The 21,515-nt window shown below is 45.3% G+C and overlaps 1 protein-coding gene across 4 annotated transcripts in view; it reads right to left on the bottom strand.

Annotated features, from left to right (window-relative positions):
* The window catches only part of Pkig (cAMP-dependent protein kinase inhibitor gamma), a 65,966-nt gene that overhangs the window by 25,279 nt on the left and 19,172 nt on the right, over positions 1-21,515 (bottom strand). The window contains exon 1 of one of the 4 annotated variants that reach the window (XM_075962986.1): positions 4,071-4,193. The exons of 2 other annotated variants lie outside the window; for them this stretch is intronic. The gene's annotated coding sequence lies outside the window, so the exon portion shown is untranslated. Of the gene's footprint in view, positions 1-1,973; positions 1,994-4,070; positions 4,194-21,515 lie in introns of those variants that run through there. One more of the 4 variants, XM_075962988.1, reaches the window with a different exon arrangement.

Raw genomic sequence — 21,515 nt, 5'->3', positions numbered from 1 at the left:
GAAGTAACTAAGCAGTTTGCTCTGGCTTTGGTACTCACGGCTCTGGGTCTGGGATGAAGGTCTCTTTATCACTGTACAAAGGGGGGGGGGGATGACAAACAACTGAGGGGAAGGAAGCCTTCTCCTCCTCCAGATGTGGGTTCCACAGAGCATGAGGAAACTGTGATGTCCACCTTTATAAACCCTTCCTTAGCCCTTTTGGCACACAAGCACCTGATTTGGCTCTAAGGCTGTTGTCCTTCTGCCTGCAGTAAGAATAGATTCATTTAGTCTAAATCTGAATTGAGTCTTTGTCTTTGGTCTTTCCCAGCGGATTCAAATTCTTTGAGCCCCTCAACACACATTTACAGAGTTACTAGAGGGACCACTCGAAGGCACTGCCCAGAGCTGACCTAGAGCTCTCACAAGTGTGTCCTTTCTCTGGGGGCTCCAAAGGTCCATTATCTGGTCCTAAAGAGCCAAATGGAAGCAGGAATTTCTTCAAACACCAGCGAAGCTTCTCTTACATTTGGGACTGCTGGCTCCATTGAGCACTATGTTCTAATCTGCCATTCACAATCTGCTAGCCTCACAGCCAGTGCAACTCCCAGGGAAGCCAGGGCATTTAGAGGGAGCAAGGCCACTGTCCTAAGTACCGCTGAAGGGTTTCCAGGAGGTGGTAAGCACAGCCGTGAGCCTTGAGTAATAACTGTTTGCAAGAGTTTCCACCTCTGACTGTGCTTAGCAATCATGTCGGGCACCTGAGCTCAGCTGCGCAGAGTAGGTAGGCTCAACTTCTTACAGGCGCGGCTGCCAGGCCAGGGATCTCTGCTCCCAGGCAGGAGCACCCCCCACCACTTCCTTCCTGCCTCTGTGCTGATAACTGACTTGAAGGTCAGAATTAGGTGTCCAGGTGACAGAAAGCAGCCCCGAAGCCTGGTTTGTAGAGCCAAGAGGCAGTACTGGGGAGCCTGACATAAACACTATCCTACAAGTCCACTAACATCCTCCTACGTGTAGTAAAGCAGCAGTCTAGCACATGCACTTCCGTTTTATTTTGTTGGTTTTGTCATTTTGGTGATGGTGACTGTGGTGGCGCTGGCTTGGAACTAACTCTACATAGGTTTGAGGCTAAGGATAGCCTAAAATTATAGCACAGCGATCCTCTTGCTTTAGCTTTACAAGTGCAGAGATTACAAGTGTGAATTACCATGCCCAGCTGGAGAGTTTGGTACCAATCTACAGGTGCTAATTTACTGTATTTCATCCACCCCCACGACACCCTGTGGGGTAGGTTTGGGTGTGCTCCCAGCTTTGCCTGAAGGCTGACAGGTTCTCGTGGAGGAATGAGGTCTGCCCAGGGCATCTGCGCTAAGGAGTGAAGTATGCTCTATTGCCTTCCCACCAAACTCAAGATTGAAAGCAAGTAGAGACACACCAAGTCCAGGGATCACAGAAGCCCACAGTGGTGAAGGGCCAGGAACAGACAGCAGACTACAATGTATAGCAAACTAAGTGGGAAAAGGTAACAAACCTACGCCCATGGCCTAAGCCGTGGGTTTAGAATAAAACACCACTCTGCCTTCTGACTTTGGTACAATACCCCTCCTCGAGCAGACAGAGAAACTGAGCCCCAGGGAGGTGATATGGATGGGACGGCAGCTCCGGGGCAGGGACAGACTACTCTCATTCAGCACTCTATCACCTGCAAGAGGTGAGAATCTGAGCAAGTCGCTCCCCATCTCTGTAGCTCTTTCTGGAAGATGGAAAAACCCCTGCATCAGTGCTGCGAGGATGAAAAGGAATCAGCTGAGATGCTCTAGCCTTGCATGTAACACACACTCGAAGAAGACAGGAACCCACACAGGAGCTCAACACAGAACTCTCTTCCTATTCCCGAGATGCCCTAAACTCACCACCAGAGTGGTGCGTATCAGCAAAAGCCCTGTAATGGCTCTCTGATAGCACAAACAAGAAAGTAAAGCCATGCTCACCTTGCACATGAAGAAGACATGCCACTCACCACTTTCCATCCTGCTTCCTGGCAGAGACCGGGTACCCCTAGTCCCAACCTTTCAAAGCATCATGGCCTCATTACTTCCTGAGAAAGAGGGATGATCCCTATCCAGAGTCCCCAGCTCTAGGGCCCACGTTGAGGGCTGAGGCATTGAAGAAAGGCCTCCCAATGCCCTTGCTACAGGGTAGAGTCCAGCTTGTATGGCACAGCCAGTGGGAAGTCTGCAGTTTTAAGATATGCCCAGCTGCTGGGAGAACTCTCCCTTTAACCCCTACCGTACTTTAAACAATTTCTAAACAACACATCCTCCTGGGGATTAGGGTCTCTGATGGCCCTGAAGATAAAGAACTAACAAGACCGGAACAACAACTGACTTTTGCTTTTGTCTGCATCCCAGCTGTGGACATCCTTCCCTGCAGCAGCAGAGACGCCAAATGAAAAGAAAAGGCTGGGAGGCAAGAACAGGGAATTTCCCCTCCATCTCTCATCTCTCTTGCCAAATGAAGACCTAGGGTGGCAGGTTTTACGCTGGAATGGAATTGTGAGGCTGGAAAGATGTCTCAAGATGTCTCAAGCAGTTAAGAGCACTTACTCCTCTTCCAGAGGACCCAGACTTGGTTCCCAGTTCCCAAGTAGTTCACAAACACCTTTAACTCCTGTTCCAGAGGATCCTATCAATGCCCTCTTGCCTCCAAGGGTTCTGACGTAAGTGCCATTAAACCTGACTTTTTCATATAAGCTAGGGATCTGAACTCAGGTCCTTGTGCTTACACAAGCAAGGACTCTTTACTCACTGAGCCACGTCTCCTGCCCAGGGTCCTCTTGATTTTCCCACTCAGCCAGTTTTTAGCCATTTTGAAATACCAAAAACCTAGGACACTTTGCTTCAAAAGCTATAATGGTCAGCCTCAGAAGAAAAGAAACATACATACAATCACCTGGTTTTGTCCCTTCATTTAGATACAAACCAGGTCCAAATCTATCAAACACTTGTGAAGATCACATGCTTTCCTTGGATGGCTCTTTATTACACGGTGACTTTATGTTTTTGTGGTGATGGGGATGGAAGCCTGGGAGATCATGTACACGGTAACAAGTGCTCCACGCTGAGCTACACCTATTCTATCACTGGTTTTGCTTCCCAAGGCTAGACATTTCCATTTTAGTTATAACTTCTCAAATGTATTTAACCTGTGAGGCTCAAAACTGTCTGTAACTCTACTTCTGGCCTCTGCAGACACTAGGCACGAAAGTGGTACAGGCAGATACTGAGTAGACATGCAGGCAAAACACTCATACACAAAACAATATAGTCATTTTCAAATAGCAAATCTATTTAATCTGATAATTGGGAAGATGGGCCACAGCATGCCATAAGCCATCTCTAGTCACCTGAGGACCTCAGTTGAGACCCAAAGAGGGACCTAGAGGTAACAAGGGCCCCTTCCTTCCTCTCTGCAGAGTGACCTGCCTTGTTTAAAAACCTGAAAACAGGCTCCAAGAGAAGGAAAACGTAAGGGTTTATATGGTCGAGGAAGAGAGCACAGAGTCAAAGTCCAAGATCACTCCTGAGCCTGGAGCTCTCCACACAATTGCTACAGCATACGGGAATGCCTTTGTGAACCTAAACAAGTTGGTATCCGAAATTTAACATACAACCAGCACTTGAGAGGTGGAAGCAGGAGGATTAGGAGTTTTAATATACCAATTTTATATGTGTGAGATATGTCTTTTAAGAATTTGTAAAACTTTTTAAATTGGAATTTTAAAAAACCTTTGTAATTATAAAACTATTAAAATTTTACAGATAGTAATTTCTAGAGTCAGACTTGGCTTTTCAGCCTTTATATGGGCAAGGAGGTGCCCTGAAGGCTGTGGAGTCTCTGAAGCTACATGGTGAGAGAGTCTCCAGTGCGGACGGAGCCTACCTGTGAGAATGAGGCCCCCACTCTGTGCCCTCGACAGCTACGGAGAAAGCAGAAATGTCTGGAGCAAGTATCCATGCATCACAGAAACAGACCTTTTGTGGGCGGCAGGCTGGGCTGGGGTAGACAAGCAGTGCAGTGGTACTCACAGGGGCCAAGTCTCCTCCACGGGCAGAGGTCCTGGTCAGAACGGAAGGTAAGAAGCCAGGGTTCAAGGAGGGCCGTGCAGAGAGCAGCAGGCAGCTCGTTCCTGCCCTTTCTCTTTCTGTCTCCTAAATGAAAAGCACTTCGAGGTTTTAGAGGGTGTTTCCCTCGTCTCAGGCCAAGTAAGTCCCCATTTGTTGTAATCCAATTCTCGGCCTGATGATGTCAACCACTCAACCCACTTGCTCAGTTTCCATCTCTGTCCACGGGAGAGATCTATTTCCTTTGGACAATGAGCCAGGAGGCTGTAACTTCATCCCAGGCCCGTCACATTTGTCAAACATCCTTCCTTCAATTTTCAACACCGAGGCCTCAGTGACAAAAGGCTTCCTATGTGGCTGGTCAGTCCCAGGCCTCCAGGCATTTAGTCACTGGGGAAGACTGTGGCTGCCTGCGCTCTGCGTGCTCCCATCCATTTCTTCGGTGTGTAATGTGCTAAATTAGGCAGGAAACCTCTCTATGCCTCCTCCATCTCTGCCTCTCTGCCCAGTCCTCCGAGTCTTTTATTTCTCCAGCTTTCTAGGAACATGCTAGGCACAGTATGTATGTCCTTATGTCCTATGCACACCGACAGGACAGGCTAGGACGCGCTGGAGAACTGGCTTCAGGTCTTGACCCTGGCTCAAGCAAGTCACTGGACCTTCGTTTCATCAGTGAAATGATACATGGGTTTCTTTCCTGCCTGAAATCCCATTGTAAGGCAGTGTGTGTAGAGCTTATTACCAAATGTATCTTGGATCATTTTACTCCAGGCTACCAGCCACACGCCTGAGCAAAAAGAAACCCCTTCTTCCATAGATTCAAGATGCCTGCCTGGATTTGTGGGCTCCTGAGCCCTCACAGAAGAGAGAGCCAAGACATTTCTCTGGGAGAAAATTCAAAAGAATTCACTGAAGGCGTCCCGGGGGACATAAAGAGAGACAACATAAACTACTAGATAAGATAAACAAGTACGAGAATGTAACTGTCCTTAGGGACAAACCCAGCAATGGTCAGGCTAGATAACAAGAACGTTGCATCGCAGAGTACTCTGTCAGGGAAATGGGGAAACCTCTCTACTCTTCCCTGTGAGAAGCAAGGAGACCTGGGCAGAGACTGTGAGCAGCGTCAGTAGTCAGAATCAGGATCAGCAGGGTCTGAGCCCTACATAACACTCTCTGTCTCTCTCTCTGTGCATGTGTGTCTGTTTTCCTAACTGTAAAATGGGATGCTAGCAGCTTCATTTTAGAATCCTGAGAAGTGATCCTTGCAAGAAGACCAAAACAGCAGACAGTACAGACTGAATACTGGGCAGACTGTTGTACATCATCTATTTTGATTCTCACGACACCCCTAGAAGAATTATTATTATATTCTTCCCTCAATAAGAAGATGAAGCAGAGAAGTTATGTGATATGCCTAAAGTCACAGAGCTCAAAAACAAAAGGGCCAGAATTAGAAACCATGGCTCTTAGCTCCTGACTAAGTCAGAATGAATGCACACATGTGCCAATGCTATTCTTAAAACAGACATCCCACCCAGCCTGATAAAGGGAACACACCAACCAGTCCATCAAGTCAAGGGGTGGGCTTATTGGCTTTGTTACCAAAAATGCTGGGTGGTTTTAACTGCTTCTACCCAAAGCGGGAGAGCCAATCTATGTGTGTGTTATTTCCATGGGGACAGGAAGTTATGGAACTCTGCTGGACACAGCTCTTTACGGCAGCGGGGAAGACTGTGGTCCTTTGTAACTAAATAGGAATTTTAATTAGTTCTCAGAAAACTCTGATGCTTATCAGTACTCAAGCAAACAGGCTCTTCATGGGAGGATGTCGGCCAATCAGAAGGCTTTGGAACAAGTTGGTGAACTGTGGTAGAATAAAAACCACCAGCCTGAAAACACTGTGGGAGCAACAAAAATGTGGGGTCCTACCAGCCCTGCCTTCCTCCCACTGAGGATGACCTCGGGCAATCGGTTTGTGCCTTGGCTGCCCAATGGAGGATGGGATCACAACAGCACTTTCCCTAATAAGTTCCTTGTGTGTGTTGTATGTGACTACATCTTCATGTAGGTGTCTACGCATGTGCATACATGTATGTGGAGGCCAGAGATCTATGTTGGGTGTCTTTCTCAACCATGTTCCACTTTATTTCTTATTAGATTTATTTTATTTTATGCGTATATTTTGACTACATGCATGCACGTGTACCATGTGTGTGCCTAGTGCCTATGTGGATAGGTCAGATGAAGACATGGGATCCCCTGGAACTGGAGTTAAGCATGGTTGTCAGCCAGTGGGGTGCTGAGAATTACCCAGGTTCTCTGTAAGAGAGATGTCACATTTACAGCTTGTTTTCTGTGCCACGGAGCTACAAAGGCCCTGCTTGTTTAGACGACTGAGAAACATAATATTGAGATTTACATCTGAAAGTAGAGTTTCTTAGCTGGGTGATAAAGCAGAGGCAGGTGGATCTCTGAGTTCGAGGCCAGACTGGTCTACAGAGCGAGTTCCAGGATGGCCAGGGCTACATAGAGAAACATTGTCTTGAAAAATCAAAAAAAAAAGGAAAAAAAAGTTTCTTGCCATTATCTTTTCAATTATAATTGTTTATGTATAAAAGGGGCATCTATAGAACAGGAAAAAGGCATGAAAGCTGCCATCACCCCAGCATGCAGGCGTCACCAGAGAGCCTCTTAGTGCCCAGCTCCAAACAGAATTTGCAATCAGAAACATGAGTCACGTGGGAAGCAGTGCAGTCAATCCACAAGAATCACAAAGACACATTCAGTAAATTTGCTTGAACTTTGCCACATAAGCCAGGCTAGCCCTTGACCTTCCTTCTAAGTAACCTTCTTACTATGGCTAGTAGGATACAGGCCACCATCCTGGTTTTTTGTATGACTTCCGGGATCTGAACTCAAGTCCTCACAGTTGGAAAGCAAGCACTTTACTGAGCCATCTTGTAGTGCCCTACCAGAAGGCCTTTCCTGAGGCAGCACCACTTACACGTTTAATAGGAGGCAGCCTGACACACCGCTGCTGCCCTAACTGCCCTGCCCTCTGGGTCTGGCTAATCAGACCCCACACTAAATGTCACTTTCTTGGGGAGGTCTTGTTTGGAGCCACATTAGCTCTGTGCTGAAATGATTTCTTATTCCTCTTAGCATGGTATTTTAAGTACCTGCTGTGTGTTCTCCTACCAGAGAAAGGCTAAAACATCTCTGATAGATCCATCCCAAGAACCTTAAACAGTGCTGAGTGGACACACACAGGCACAGAGAGACAGACAGACAGACAGACAGACAGACAGACACACAAACACACACACACTCCTGTACACTATAAGCTAGGCCCTCTCTCTATGGGAAAGGATCATCAGAGAGCAAGAGATTTCCCTTCAGGTAGTTTCTAAGAGAAAGTAGAGCCAAAGTGAGACACAGTGGTGTGCACCTGTGGACATGATACACAGCCTGCTTTATGAAACCCCAAGGAGGCTCTCAGCCTGGCAGTGACAGTAATGGAGGACTTGATCTAACACTGCTGGCCAGCCAGCTCCTACCCCTACCCATGTAACACACAGAAGAAGTTCTATAGAACTACAGGTAGATGGGGGGGGGGGGTCCTTTCCATAAGTAGAAGTGGTCTAAGACTTCTCCCAGGAACTTGGCCTCCTTTATAAGACATCTGAGGGGCCTCAATCTACCTGCTGGTCCTATCGTGTGCCCTGAAGTAAACCACTTCTACCACTCAGGTGTCCAACAATTTCCTAGGAAGAAGAGGCTTATGGGGCAGACAGCCAACTCCAAAGGAAGCTAAGACCTATCCCTTAAAAAGTCTTTCATTATTGATTAAGAACAGTCAAAAGCATTATCACAAGAACACCATCAGCATGGCAAGGACTCTAGAGAAAATAGATCCAGTAAACACAAAAAAATCAGACAAGTGAGAAGGGCTTTATAATTCTGAACACACTGTTTCCATAAAGCATAAAGAAAACTAACAAACATGAACTCCTAAGAACTAACAGTATCGATGTAGAAGCTAAACACTTCAGTGGGAGGACCGGGAATGAGGGGAGAGCAGCTGACAATGCAGAGGGGAATACAAGGCAGAAAGGAGCTTGATTCTAGAACAATCCTGGAAGTTCAACGTGGCACCAGGTAGGAATTCCAGGAAAGAAAGGGAGAAATGATATGATAGGAAAATATCTCCAATTCTGAGACGTTTCCAGGACAGTCTTCAAGCCCAAAGTCAGATGTGTATGAGTAGAACATGGTTGACAGCCACTTAATCTTGCCCACTTCAAAGAACAAAACAGAGGAACTTTGCAGAGAAAAGACATTGTTTCAAAAGTACACAATCTGCTCAGTTCTGAAATCCTAACACTTAACAATATGTTAAGTTGGGAGTGTCACCCCAGTCCCTGGCATCCATCCCAGACCCCCTGGCCTGGGAGTTGCATTGGTCTAAACTACAAATCCCAGCATGCCAGGTCCTGACCCCTCCCCAGGGGAGAGTCAGGACCACTCCCACAGGGTATTTAAGTGGATGCCCAGAGGAGGAATACACGGTCCCAGGTTTAGCATGTGCTCCCCGGTTTTCTGTCTCCCCTGCCATGATCTCAGCCACCCGAGAGTGCTGTATTTATTAAAACATGGGCATTTTAATTTGGTTTGATTTGGCCTGATTGGATTTCTGTGCACCGGCAGAGAGGATTTTTATTAACAAATATAGTCAGGACAATACAGTCAAACTCTTTTTTTAAAAGTGTACTATATCCGGGCGGTGGTGGTGCACGTCTTTAATCCCAGCACTCGGGAGGCAGAGGCAGGCGGATCTCTGTGAGTTCGAGACCAGCCTGGTCTACAGAGCTAGTTCCAGGACAGGCTCCAAAAGCCACAGAGAAACCCTGTCTCGAAAAAAAAAAAAAAAGTGTACTATAGAGGGAGGAGCTGGAGAGATGGCTCAGAGGTTAAGAGCATTGCCTGCTCTTCCAAAGGTCCTGAGTTCAATTCCCAGCAACCACATGGTGGCTCACAACCATCTGTAACGGGGTCTGGTGCCCTCTTCTGGCCTGCAGTCATACACACAGACAGAATATTGTATACAAAATAAATATTTTTTGAAAAAGTGTACTATAGAAATAAATGGTCTTTTTTGGCTCTAACTGGAAAGATACATATGTTAAGATAATTGGAGAGCCTTGTTAATAATAAGGGCTGTTAAATTATTGTATGTGTGATACTAAATATTAAAAAGTGCTTTTGGCTGGGCGGTGGTGATGGAGGCCTTTAATCCAGCACTCAGGGGCAGAGACAGGTGAATCTCTGTGAGTTCGAGGCCAGCCTGGTCTACAGAGCAAGATCCATGACAGGTTCTAAAGCTATGGAGAAACCCTGTCTCAAAATAAATAAATAAATAATAATAAATTAAATAAAAAGGAAAAAACAACCAAAAAAAGGTGCTTTTGTTGCTGTTGTTTGGGGCAGGGGGGTTGGTATGAGGTAGCTCAGTGTTAGAGAGAGGGCTTGGCTAGATGCTCTAAGGCCCTGGCTTTGATCCAAGAACCACAAAACAAGCAGGCCATGGTGGCACACCTGCATCCAAGCACATAGAGGTGGAGCAGGAGAATCAGAGATCTCCAGCCTATGCTATACGAGACTGCATAAAATAAAAGGGCAGGTGACAGTAAAGGAAATGGTTGCTTTCGAGTGAGGACACAGAAGAATGGTGTCTTTTTGGATTCGGAATTTCTTTTTGTTTTTTAAGTTGATCATGGCCAGGCATGATGGCACACATCCTTAAACTCCAGCACTCTGGAGACAGATAGGAGAATCTTTGTGAGCTCAAGGCCAGCCTGGGTACATAGCAAATTCTAGGCTAGCCAAGGCTACCTAATGAAATCCAGTCTCAAAAGCAATAACAACAACAACAAAACCTTTCATTCATTCATTCACAGTTAAGTCCTACCTACCTGTATTTTAAATATTTATCTTTTGTTATCAGTTATTGTAATCAGCATTTAGCAGGCCCTTTTGCTAATGTCAACATCTATAAACCCATGTTTATAAACCCAATGTCCCTCAGGGTTAGAAATCCTCAGTCACCTAAGGGACATTAATGTGACCACTGCTGTTATTGCCACTTGGTATGTGCATTCTTAGTTCTAATTCTCACAGCAATCCCTGCCCCCCAGGGCCCAGGTCTGGTGCCACCACACCTCCCCTTCACAGCCTGCAGATTGTTATCATCCAGAAAGTAATAGCACATAAATTTTCTCATCAACCCCATGAAAACACGGGGGGCAGGACTATCTTCATTTGAAAAATGAAGAATAGAAAAGTAAGTGATTTGCCCAAGATTTCAGACTCCCTGGACCCCATCCAGTGTTCTTTCTACCAGACCTTATCATCTGTCCCTAAACCCTTCATGGACATTTGACCTGCAGCCACTGTAAACGAATACAGTGGACAGCGGACAGAGAGCAAAAGTAGGAGGGAGACAAAGGAGGGGGAGAGAGACACCCCGCCAACCCTACAAAGAAAACAGCAACCAACCATGGAATGTCCTCTGTTGCTCTGTCAGCATTATGCGTGAGTCTCTAAGGGGCTCTGGAAATGCCAGCAGCCAGACCCTGGCACACACACAAGCTGTTGGCACAGACAGCCCAGAGCACTTCTGACAAGCGGTGCTACTCTTTTTAGGTTCCAAAACAAGTGGCCATGTGCACCTCTGCTCTGAAAAGACACCGCCTGTGCCTCCTAAATCTGCTTTAGTCCAGACATGTGGCTCCGGGCTTTTAATTCTTGCCGATATTCTTAGCTATGGTTGGCCTAGAGCAGTGGCAAGTTGACAAAGCTCCACAACAGGCTGGGCCACAGAGGAAGCCCAATGTGTAGAGTTAACGTGGGCAAACACCTGACTCCAGTCACTTAAAGCGTGGAGAAGCTGGCGGCTCCGCCAAGCAGAGAAGGCCAGGATATGGGTGCCATGCATTGAGTGAGGCTGGTGCTGGTGCCATTCCCAGCCTGTTCTGGCATGTGAATAATGGCCAAACAGCAGCTAGGGGAAGAGGCTGTTTACTTGAGTTCAAGCTATTTATAGCATCAGCAATCTGCACATATTTGGATGACAAATCTCTGGGCTTCAAGTGAGCTGAGCTTTGCTCCTGGACAATTTCAACAAACACATTCCCTCCCCAAGCCACCCCCAAGGCCCTCCCTCAACATGTGTTGCCCTCAGGATATCTAACTTGAGGTCCTGAGCTTCAAAAGATTATGAAAATAAATCACATTTCAGGAGCTGTGACTTTTAATTCATTTATCTATGAGTTTGAAATACATATTTAAGACTTAAATCAGTCCATACACATTCTTTAATAGTGTTCGAAGATCCAACAGCCAAGTGATGATGGTGCACACCTTTAATCCCAGCACTCAGGATGCAGAGACAGGTAGATCTCTGTGAGTTCGAGGCCAGCCTGGTCTACAGAGTGAGTTAAGGACAGTCAAAAATACAGAGGAGCTCTGCCTCCAAAAAAAAAAAAGCCAAAAAAGAAAAGAAAATAGTGTTCAAAGATCCCATAAATGGACAAACAATATCTGAATGATGTATTGGAATAGTTTTGATCACACTCTGACACTCTCATGACTAACAATAAAGTTTACTTTGAATCAGAGGGCAGCACTAGTTACAAGCTAACCAAAATTAGCCATAGAGGTTTTGGAGGACTGAGGACATATAGAGAGACAAAAGAAGTAGTAGGGTAGGGCTTAGAAAGATTCTCAGCCCTTTTAGATTGGGGAAAGAGAGAGAGAGGAGCTTACTGATCACTTCTCTGATTATTCAGGTCCTTACCTCAATATCTGACTCCGGAGTTTTTATTGATAAAGAATAATTCGATAAATGCTTCATCTGGTGCCCAACATAGGGCACATATTTCCACATGGGACCTGAAAAAGTACTAAAAAAAAATTCCAGACGCACACAGACTCAACACAGCTTCCTAGTACAGGCACCAAAGCTACAGAGAAACCTTGTCTCGAAAAAACAGAAACAAAAAAATAGATACAAAACTTTGGACTCACCAAGATAGGCTAGATGATGGAGTAATGTCTTCAAATTTGCCAAATGCAAATGGACTAGATATTGTGAATGTAATTTTTACCTAATTTTTTTTTTCTGTAGCTTTGGAGCCTGTCCTGGAACTAGTTCTGCAGACCAGACTGGCTTCGAACTCACAGAGATCCACCTGCCTCTGCCTCCGAGTGCTGGGATTAAAGGCGTGCACCACCACTGCCCAGCTTGAATTTTTTTTTTGGTCTAATAATTGTTCTTACTATATATAGTTTTACTGTATTAGAGTTAAAGCCTTTCCTGTTTATTTAGATAAAAAGGGGGAATGTGGACTATTTGGTCACACTGGCACTCCTGAGACTGACAATAAAGTTTACTTTGGGAATCAGAAGGCAGAGCTACTACCTGTCCAAAATTAGTCATAGAGGTTTAGGAGGATTGAGGATGTATAGACAGACACAGGAAGTAGGGTGGGGCTTAGAAAGATTTTCAGCCCTCTTGGACCAAGCAACGAGAGAAGGAGGTCATCACTGATCACTTCTCTGAGGCTTCTCTGATCATTCAGATTCTTACCTTGATATCTGACTCCCGAGTTCAATAAAGAATAGATAAACACTTCAGAATGACTGTAATCAGATGTCTGCACTGTTATAAGGCTGCCATGCCCAACTCAAGACCTATACAGAGAACATTTCTTTTTTTAAAAAAAATATTTATTTATTTATTATGTATACAATATTTTGTCTGTGTGTATGTCTGAAGAAAAGGGTGCCACACCTCTTTACAGATGGTTGTGAGCCACCATGTGGTTGCTGGGAATTGAACTCAGGACCTTTGGAAGAACAGGCAATGCTCTTAACCACTGAGCCATCTCTCCAGCCCCAGAGAACATTTCTTATGACACAGTTTGTGTAGGAGGAGAAAGGTTTTCTGTGATCCACAAATATATAATCGCATATGCATGCCAAACAAATAGCAGACGCATCCCCACCGACTGTAGAGCAGAAGCAGACAGTGCAGGATTGCCAACGCCCCTCCAGCTTACTGCACACACATACAAGGGAAAGGTGGGGTTACAGCAACAAACATGCAGAACCTTCCACAGCTTTAACTTAAACTGTGGCCAACAAGTCTGTTTGGAAAAACTAGCTACCTCTAAAAGCTGCTTTGTTTTTAGGACTAGGTACTGTTGCGGAAAACTCGTGCTAGCCCGTAATTAATAAACAAAACCTTGCTTTTGCATTCAGAAGTATGGCTCCGTGGTGGTCTTCTTGGGAGTTCTAGGACTCAGGCACAACACTGTCTAACTCTGGGTGCCATTAGGTCCATATGCAGACTACTAATGTTGGAGGCTTGCAGCTCTATCACACAATGCAGTCACTACAAAGAAAAAGCTGGCAAGTGAAGAAAAGACATCAAGTGTGAAAAGGACGCTGGACAAGTAATTTGTGGGGAACACAGCTTGTCTTTAAAAGACCTGGCCTGTCTTCTTACCCTTTTCTCTTGGTAATGACACGCACTAGAACACAAAATGGAAGTGTTCTAACAAATCTTAAATTTTTGTTACTGAAAATTTGTTATCTTTGTTTCGAAACAGAATCTTACTTACTACATGCCCTAGCTAATCTGAAGCTCACTGTACAGAACACAGTGGCCTCAGCCTCCAGGGTGCTGAGATTAAGGTGTGCACCCCCACGCCCAGCTGTACTATTACTATAATGTTGAGGACGAGACCCAGGTCCTCAGGCACCCTAGGTAAACGCTCTACCTTTTGTGGCCCCAGTTTTCTTTACTTTTCCTCCACCCCCTCCTTAGTTTGCTCCTTTAACTTGTCCCATCTAGAGATAGAGAGCACACCGTAGTATGGCCCCTGCTTTCAATGCACACTTCTTGGCCCAAGGTTTTCAATGTGGATATTTATCACACAAAGATAACTAGACAAGAACACCTACATAGATACATCCGTCAGTAACTGTTTATAAAGTAAGTGTTGGTGACACGTTTACACAAGTCACCAGCTACTCACAAACCTCAAGGGTACTGTTTGGTGGAACAGAGGCCTCATCTCAGAGACTCAGGATTAACTGAGACAATCTGAAGTACCCAGTTCACAGTTTATGTTTTGTTGCTGTTCCCCGAGCCATTTACATCTGTAAAAGGATATATAAAATACCAAATTCCAAATGAGGACATCTCTGGATGGTGGAGAGCAAGAGGGATCCATTAAATTATGTTCTTCCATGAGTCCTTAATTTTTAGAAATGCAAATTAAGGCCACATCCATGAAAAATAAAGACATTACTCTAGGAAAAGGGGGCAGGTGGAGGTGGAACTGGGGCAGAGCACTTGCCCAGCAGCCACAAAGCCCTGGGTTTGATCCCTAGGCTCACAAAAAGAAAAATAAAGGACGGAGAGACTAAAACTGAAGGAACTTAAACAGAGGAGAAAACAAATTGGGGACAGTAATAGAAATTGGCTTAGTAGATCTCAAAACACAGTTCCTCGCTGGTCAATGGTGGCACACTCCTTTAATCCTAGAGACAGAGGTAGGCAATCTCCGGGTTTGAGACCAGCCTGGACTATACAGTGAGTTTCAGGACAACCAGGGCTACACAGAGAGACTATATCTTAAAAAAGCAAACAAACATAGTTCTTCTGGGACTCAAGAGACAGTCAGTGAGTAGTAAAGGCACAACCAGTCCACCAGGCTGACAGCCTAAATTCAATACCCAGGATTCCCAAGGCTACCCTTTGTTACACACACACACACACACACACACACACACACACACACAAAGAAAATAAAAGAAAAACTGGGTTAAAAAATTATTTTGCACTAGATAAAAACAATATCTCCAAAGTATTCAGAGGTTCTGCCCACTGTGACAGAGACACAGCAACAAGAGCACTGCTTAAAAAACATAAAAACCAGGACTGGAGAGATAGCTTAGTGGTTAAGAGCACTGGCTGTTCTTCCAGAGGACCTGGGTTCAATTCCCAGTACCCACATGGAAGCTCACAGCTGTCCTTAACTCCAGTTCCAGGAGATCTGATACCTTCATGCACATAAAATAAAGTTAAATTAATTATTTTAAAACAAACAAAACCACCTAGGGGATTTATTGGGATGGCCTCACAAAATTCAAGATGAAATTACAACATATATACAAGAAAGCAGCTCTTTATAATATCTGCCTTCTAAACAGGCTCTTGAACCTTTTGGGTTCAGCTCTGCAAAATGTAATAGAAATAGAAGCTAGCCGGGCGGTGGTGGCGCACGCCTTTAATCCCAGCACTAGGGAGGCAGAGGCAGGTGGATCTCTTTGAGTTTGAGGCCAGCCTGGTCTAGAAGAGCTGGTTCTAGGATAGGAACCAAAAGCTACAGAGAAACCCTGTCTAGAAAAATAAAAAAAAATAAAAATAGAAGCTGCAGCTTTCAAAGTGGTTCTGCAGGACACAGAAAGAAGAACTGGGGTTCCATTGTCAATCTATGGGTTATAAACAAGAGGACAAACAAGGAACAAAGAGTATGGCAGAATATTGAGGTCCCTACTTTAGGACCTCAAAATCACCAGGCAATAATACTTCCAACATTTTTAATAAGTGTGTTTTCTGTTCTCGATGAAAACTAAAAGAGTTTAAAAGATAGTGTCAACTGGGAGTTGACAGACTAGGAAACAGAGAGAGGTGACTCAGGAGCACAGCTCAGTTGGAGTGCTTACTATGCCTGCAGCTTCAACCCCCAAAACTGACAAGAGACAGGGAGAGAGAGGAGAGGAGGGAAAAGGGGGAGGGAGAGAGGGAAGGAGAAAGGAGAAAAGAAACAGAAGAGAAGGGACAGAGGTGACTTAAGAGAAGCGCATGCTACACTTTCACCAAGAAATCAACAGACGCCTGGAGACTTTAGGCTTCTGCAAGGCATGAAACCAGGAGTCTGGATCTCAAATAGCTGCGATACCTGGATCATAGACTTTTCCTAGTTATTTGTTTAGCTTTGAGACAGGGTCTCATGTAGCCTAGGCTGGCCTTAAACTTGTTATGCACCTGAAGATGGCCTTGTACTTCTAATCCTCTTGCTTTCGAGTGCTAGGATTATAGGTGTGGCCTGTCATGGCCCATTCATGCAGGGCTGGGAATCAAATCCAAGATTTTGGGTTTGAGAGGTAAGGGGATAAACAGATAAACATGTGATGGTTAATTCTGATTTTCAATTTGACTGAATTAAGACACAGCTGGGTAATGAATGAGGCTCACTGCTCTCTCTCTCTCTCTGTCTCTCTCTCTGTCTCTCTCTCTCTGTCTCTCTCTCTCTGTCTCTCTCTCTCTGTCTCTCTCTCTCTTTTTACATTTTCAGAGAGGGCCCTGACCAAATGAATGGTTTAATCCTTTGATGGATTTTAACATGGTAGCATTATTTGGGAGTTAGTAAAAGGCAGGGGGTGACAGCTAGTGGCAGGTCACTGGGAGCACGCCCTTGCAGCTGTATCTCGCTCTCGCCATTTCCTGTATTCCCCACTCTGTTTCCTGTGTGCTGAGAATAGCTCTTCTCTGCTACACACGCCCATCATCATCACAAAGGGCCAAGTGACCATGGACTGAGCTCCTGAAACTATGAAATCCTTCTTCCCTTATGGCTAATTATTTATGTCAGGTATTCTATCACAGAAACACACCGCTGAGGCTCCTCCACGCCAGTGAGACGAATATACAGAGACTCCTCCATGCCAGTGTACAGAAACACACCGCTGAGACTCCTCCACGTCAGTGAGATGCTTTCCTACTGTCAGTGACTACTACTCAATGTACACTACGTATCCCTTTAAGAATCTAAGGAAAATGTCTATTCTCAAACAATTTCTTTTAAAAGGATCAATGGAATCTGATGATTATCTTTGGGTTTGTCACAGATGCACAGATCACATCCAGAAACTCTCAAGAAACTACAAGTTTCGGTGAACATTTCTTGTTGGTGATGGGCATCAAGTCCCTTGAAGCTTATACAGAAGGTACCACAGTACTACCAACTTCCATCCAAGCTTTTATAAGCGTGTGTTGGGGTCAGAGAGCCCAGACCCCCAAAACGTAAAATGCATGCCATGAGACCCTTTACAGGGTTAACAATGGACTGAGAGAAGTAGAGAGCAAACAGACCTTCACAATATGGCAGGATGAAGTAGAGAGCAAACAGACCTTCACAATATGGCAGGATGAAGTAGAGAGCAAACAGACCTTCACAATATGCCAGGATGCATCAGAGCACATTCATCAGACTGCCCTCACCCCTCAATTTCCTTTTTGGCTCCAAGACTCACTGGCTACAAAACAACAGGTGGAAATGATTGACAGGAATACTGAATAGAAAAGAAAGCAATAAGCAGTCCAGACACTATGGCACCATTGTTAAATACCCAGCCTGCTCTGCCTGTGGAGCGCTGGACTCTGTGGCTACAGAAAAGTATCTCAGAAGAAGAACAATAGGTCTTGGGGCTGGGAAGCTGGATCAGTCCACTTGTCACACAAACAAAAGGACCTGAGTTCAGATTTCCAGCACCACCCTTCAAAGAGCAGCCAGGGGTAGAAGGAAGTGCCTGCAGTCCCAGGCTGGCCTTGAACTCATAGAGATCTTTCTGCTTCTGCCTCCTGCTGCTGGGATTAAACATGCCTGGATTCAGATATTCTTTTAAACAGCACTTCAAGAAAAAATAATTTGGGGATGGAGAAATTCAGTTCTCAGCACCCACATGGTGGCTCACAACTGTCCAGAACTCCAGTTCCCAGGGATCTGATATATTCTGGCTTTCATGGGCACCAGGCATGCACATGGAACATATAAATACATACATGCAGGCAAAATACTTATACACACAAAAAATAAAAATGACTAAAGCTTTTTAAAAGAGAATAAAAGGAATTTCCTTTAATCCTCATAGACACTTTATGCACATTTTATCATCATTCTCCTTACAAGAGAACAAGTAAAGCTCAGAATTTTAACTTGCCTAAAACTGCATATCTTTTAAGGAAAGAAATCAAGTTAGCTGTCAAAAAGGAAATATTTTTGAGATTTATTTTTATTTTATAAATATTGGTATTTTGCCTGCATGTATGTCTGTGCACCGTGTGTGCGACTGATGCTGAGGGAGGCCAGAAGCAGGTGTCTGATTCTCTGAAACTAAAGTTACAAATGGTTGTCACATGTCATGTGGAGGCTAGGGATTCAACCTGGGTTCCCTGGAAGAGCAGGGTACCCTAACCACTAAGCCATCTCTCCAGCATCTTGAAGTTTTAATAATGTATTATCACCTACTATGTGTGTGTTTATATATGTGTGTGCAGACAGGAGTATGTATGGAAGCCAGAGACAAAAGACAAGAATATATGTTGAAGCCACAGGACAACTTTTGAGAGTTCTCTCCTTCCATCACATGGGTCCCAGGGATTGAATTAGTTTTGGCAGCAAGCACCTTTACTTACTGAGCTATGACACTTGCCCAAGGAAATATTAAAAATTACATATTGGAGGTGGGCAATGGTGGTACACATCTTTAATCCCAGCACTCAGGAGACAGAGGCAGGCAGATCTCTGAGTCTGAGGCCAGCCTAGTGTACGAAGCAAGTGTTAGGACAGCCATGGCTACACAGAGAAACTCTGTCTTGAAAAACCATAGATAGATAGATAAAATATTACATATTGGGTAGCTAGAGAGATGGCTCAGCAGTTAAGAGCACGGTTGCTCTTATAGAGAACCCAGGTTCAATTCTCAGCACCCACATGGCAGTTCACAATAGTCTGTAATTCCAGCTCCAGGGGACCTGACACCCATGGCAAAATACCAATGGACTCCTCTCTGCTTCTTCCATGGAGTGGCGAGGAAGCCTTGTCAGTACTGTCTCTCCCTATCCTTGCTTTTAGAAGACTTTTCCTTGTGTGTGCTGTGTGTGAGAATCATGGCACACTGTGGAGGTCAGAGGAAAACTTGCTGAGTTTAGTTCCCTCCTCCTACTGTGGACACTGGGGGTTGAACTTATATAGCAAGTTCTTTTACCCACCAAGCATCTCAGCAGCTTCCTCTTTTATCTTCTTTTTTTTTTTTTTCATTTCTCGAGACAGGGTTTCTCTAAGTAACAGCCCTTGCTGTCCTGGAACTCGCTCATGTAGACCAGGCTGGCCTCAAACTCACGGAGATCTGCCTGCCTCTGCCTTCCGAGTACTAGAAGTAAAGGCATGTGCCACCACAACCACAAGGTTTCTTTTCTTTCTTTTGTTTTGTTTTTCAAGACAGGGTTTCTCTGTGTAGCCCTGGCTGTTCTAGAACTTGGTCTGTAGACCAGGCTGGCCTCAAACTTAGAGATCCACCTGCTTCTGCCTCCTGAGTGCTGGGATTAAGAACTTGGTATCACCATGCCTGGCAACAGCTTCCTTTTTCACAAGACTTTCTTCAGAATGCAGGCTCTGGAAAGGATGTAAGGCATGCTTGAGGAACTGTCTGCTGTACTCTGTACTGACACTTAGGCTCCTACAGAGCATTGAGAGGTTTGTCCTCAAAATACCGACTGCTAGCCACTGGCTGGTGTGTTCTCCTGCAGCCATGGGCCCCCCAGTGCAGCCCTGGTCTGTCTCTAGTTGTCAGCTAGCATTAGCAATAAGCTAGCGTTCCACCTCCCCACTGATCTCGCATTAGGTTAAGTCTGGGCTGCTAGTCCCATGAGAGCATGCATTTGCCACAGCTTTCTCCCATAAGCAAACTTTACTCAGGTTAATGAAACTTCCCACTTAATGACTGCTCTCCAGTTCTTTGTGACCGGACCTTGCTAATGTCTGCAGATATATGTGTCCTCTGTAACCCTCACTGTCCTTCCATCACATCAACTCCTTTCAGGTCTTCCCAAAGCGAGCTCTTCCCCTCCACCACGTCAAGGCTGCCAGAGTTACAGCTTTTTTCTAGCCTCCAACTTTCTTTGGCCATTCCACCCCATCTTTACCCTTTCTCCTTCTTAACCGTTACTGCTCAGCAGTCTCTGCTTTTGTGCCTTCTCCTCCAGGAAGTCTGCCTTCCTCGTGACAGTCACATGCAGAAGCACACGTGCAGGTCAAGACAACACTATGCTCCTTTACATTTATAAGGCATGTGGACGGGGTTGTAGCTCGGTGGTAGAATGCTGTTCTAGCATGCAAGAGGTCCCGAGTCCTATCCCCGCCAACACTGCTACAGTAAAAATAAACGGGAACATTGAAGGAGTGGGGAGCAGAGAAAGAGGCAGGCACACTCAATTGTCAGGCTTGATAGCAGGCAGTGTTTCTGTTAATCACGGCTGCAGCCCTGGTGTTTAGAGTGTCTCAGATGAACAACAGAACACATTTAATGAATGATAAATGAAGACATAGGGCATGAGTCATTCTGCTCTGTAAGCCTTCCCATTTTGCTCCTCTGATGGTTGTATGAATTCTGCCCCGCAGCCTGAAGCCCATCATGAGGGCATCACAGCCCTGGCTCCAGTTCGGCTTCTTGCTCCTATCTCAGAGAAGGAAAATTTCCAAGTCCAACAGAAACTAAGGTGACACAATTTTCAGAGAGCAAGATGTCCCCCCTCTTCACATGTACATTGCTGCCACTTGTCCAATCACTCAGCCCACGGCATGAGTTTATCCAGGCAAAAGCTATGTGCTATGTTTGGCTACATGGTATCAATCTCACTGGCAAAAGTTTTAGCCTTTCCTGAGATGAAGTCAATGATGGCTTTCAACTTTGTAAAGCTTAATTTAAAAAAAAAAAAAAAAGCTAACTGAATTCCCTAAAAATTCCCTCCCAGGCAGGATGACTATGAGGCAGTGGGAAGGAGAGGTGAGTCAGCGGGAGTCAGAGCCAAGAGAACGCGCTTCTGGTAAACAGTTGCTCTTTTCCAGACAGGATTAGGATTACCCGAACCCCACTGCTAAAAATACACAGATAACAGGTGGTATACATTATATAAGTACATCCAAAACAGAGACTCGGTCACCGGCTCTAAAAAGGGAACAGTTCAGTTAATCAGAGTCAGCCAGGCCTTCCTGAGACTGATCCTTCTCAGAGAAGTCGCAAGAGCAAGCAAATGTTTCCACTGGAGCAACGGAGCCCCTCAGTCTCCCACTGCTCTGTGCCCCCACAGCCTACCTCCTCCCAGCCGCAGTACTGGGATCCAGGTCGTGGCATCTGCTCTCTGAAGAACTTGCTCCCTCCTGCTGCGGATGGAGCCCAGGTCCTCCTGAATGCTAGACAAGCTTTCTACCACTGAGCTATATCCTCAGCCATGAGACAGGACCTCAGCATGAAACCCAACAGCCTGGAACTCCT

This window comes from Microtus pennsylvanicus, chromosome 2, assembly GCF_037038515.1.
Source record: "Microtus pennsylvanicus isolate mMicPen1 chromosome 2, mMicPen1.hap1, whole genome shotgun sequence".
Classification (NCBI taxonomy): Eukaryota; Metazoa; Chordata; class Mammalia; order Rodentia; family Cricetidae; genus Microtus; species Microtus pennsylvanicus.
Note: the sequence above shows the minus strand (reverse complement) of the source record. Positions and strands in the feature narration are given on the sequence as shown.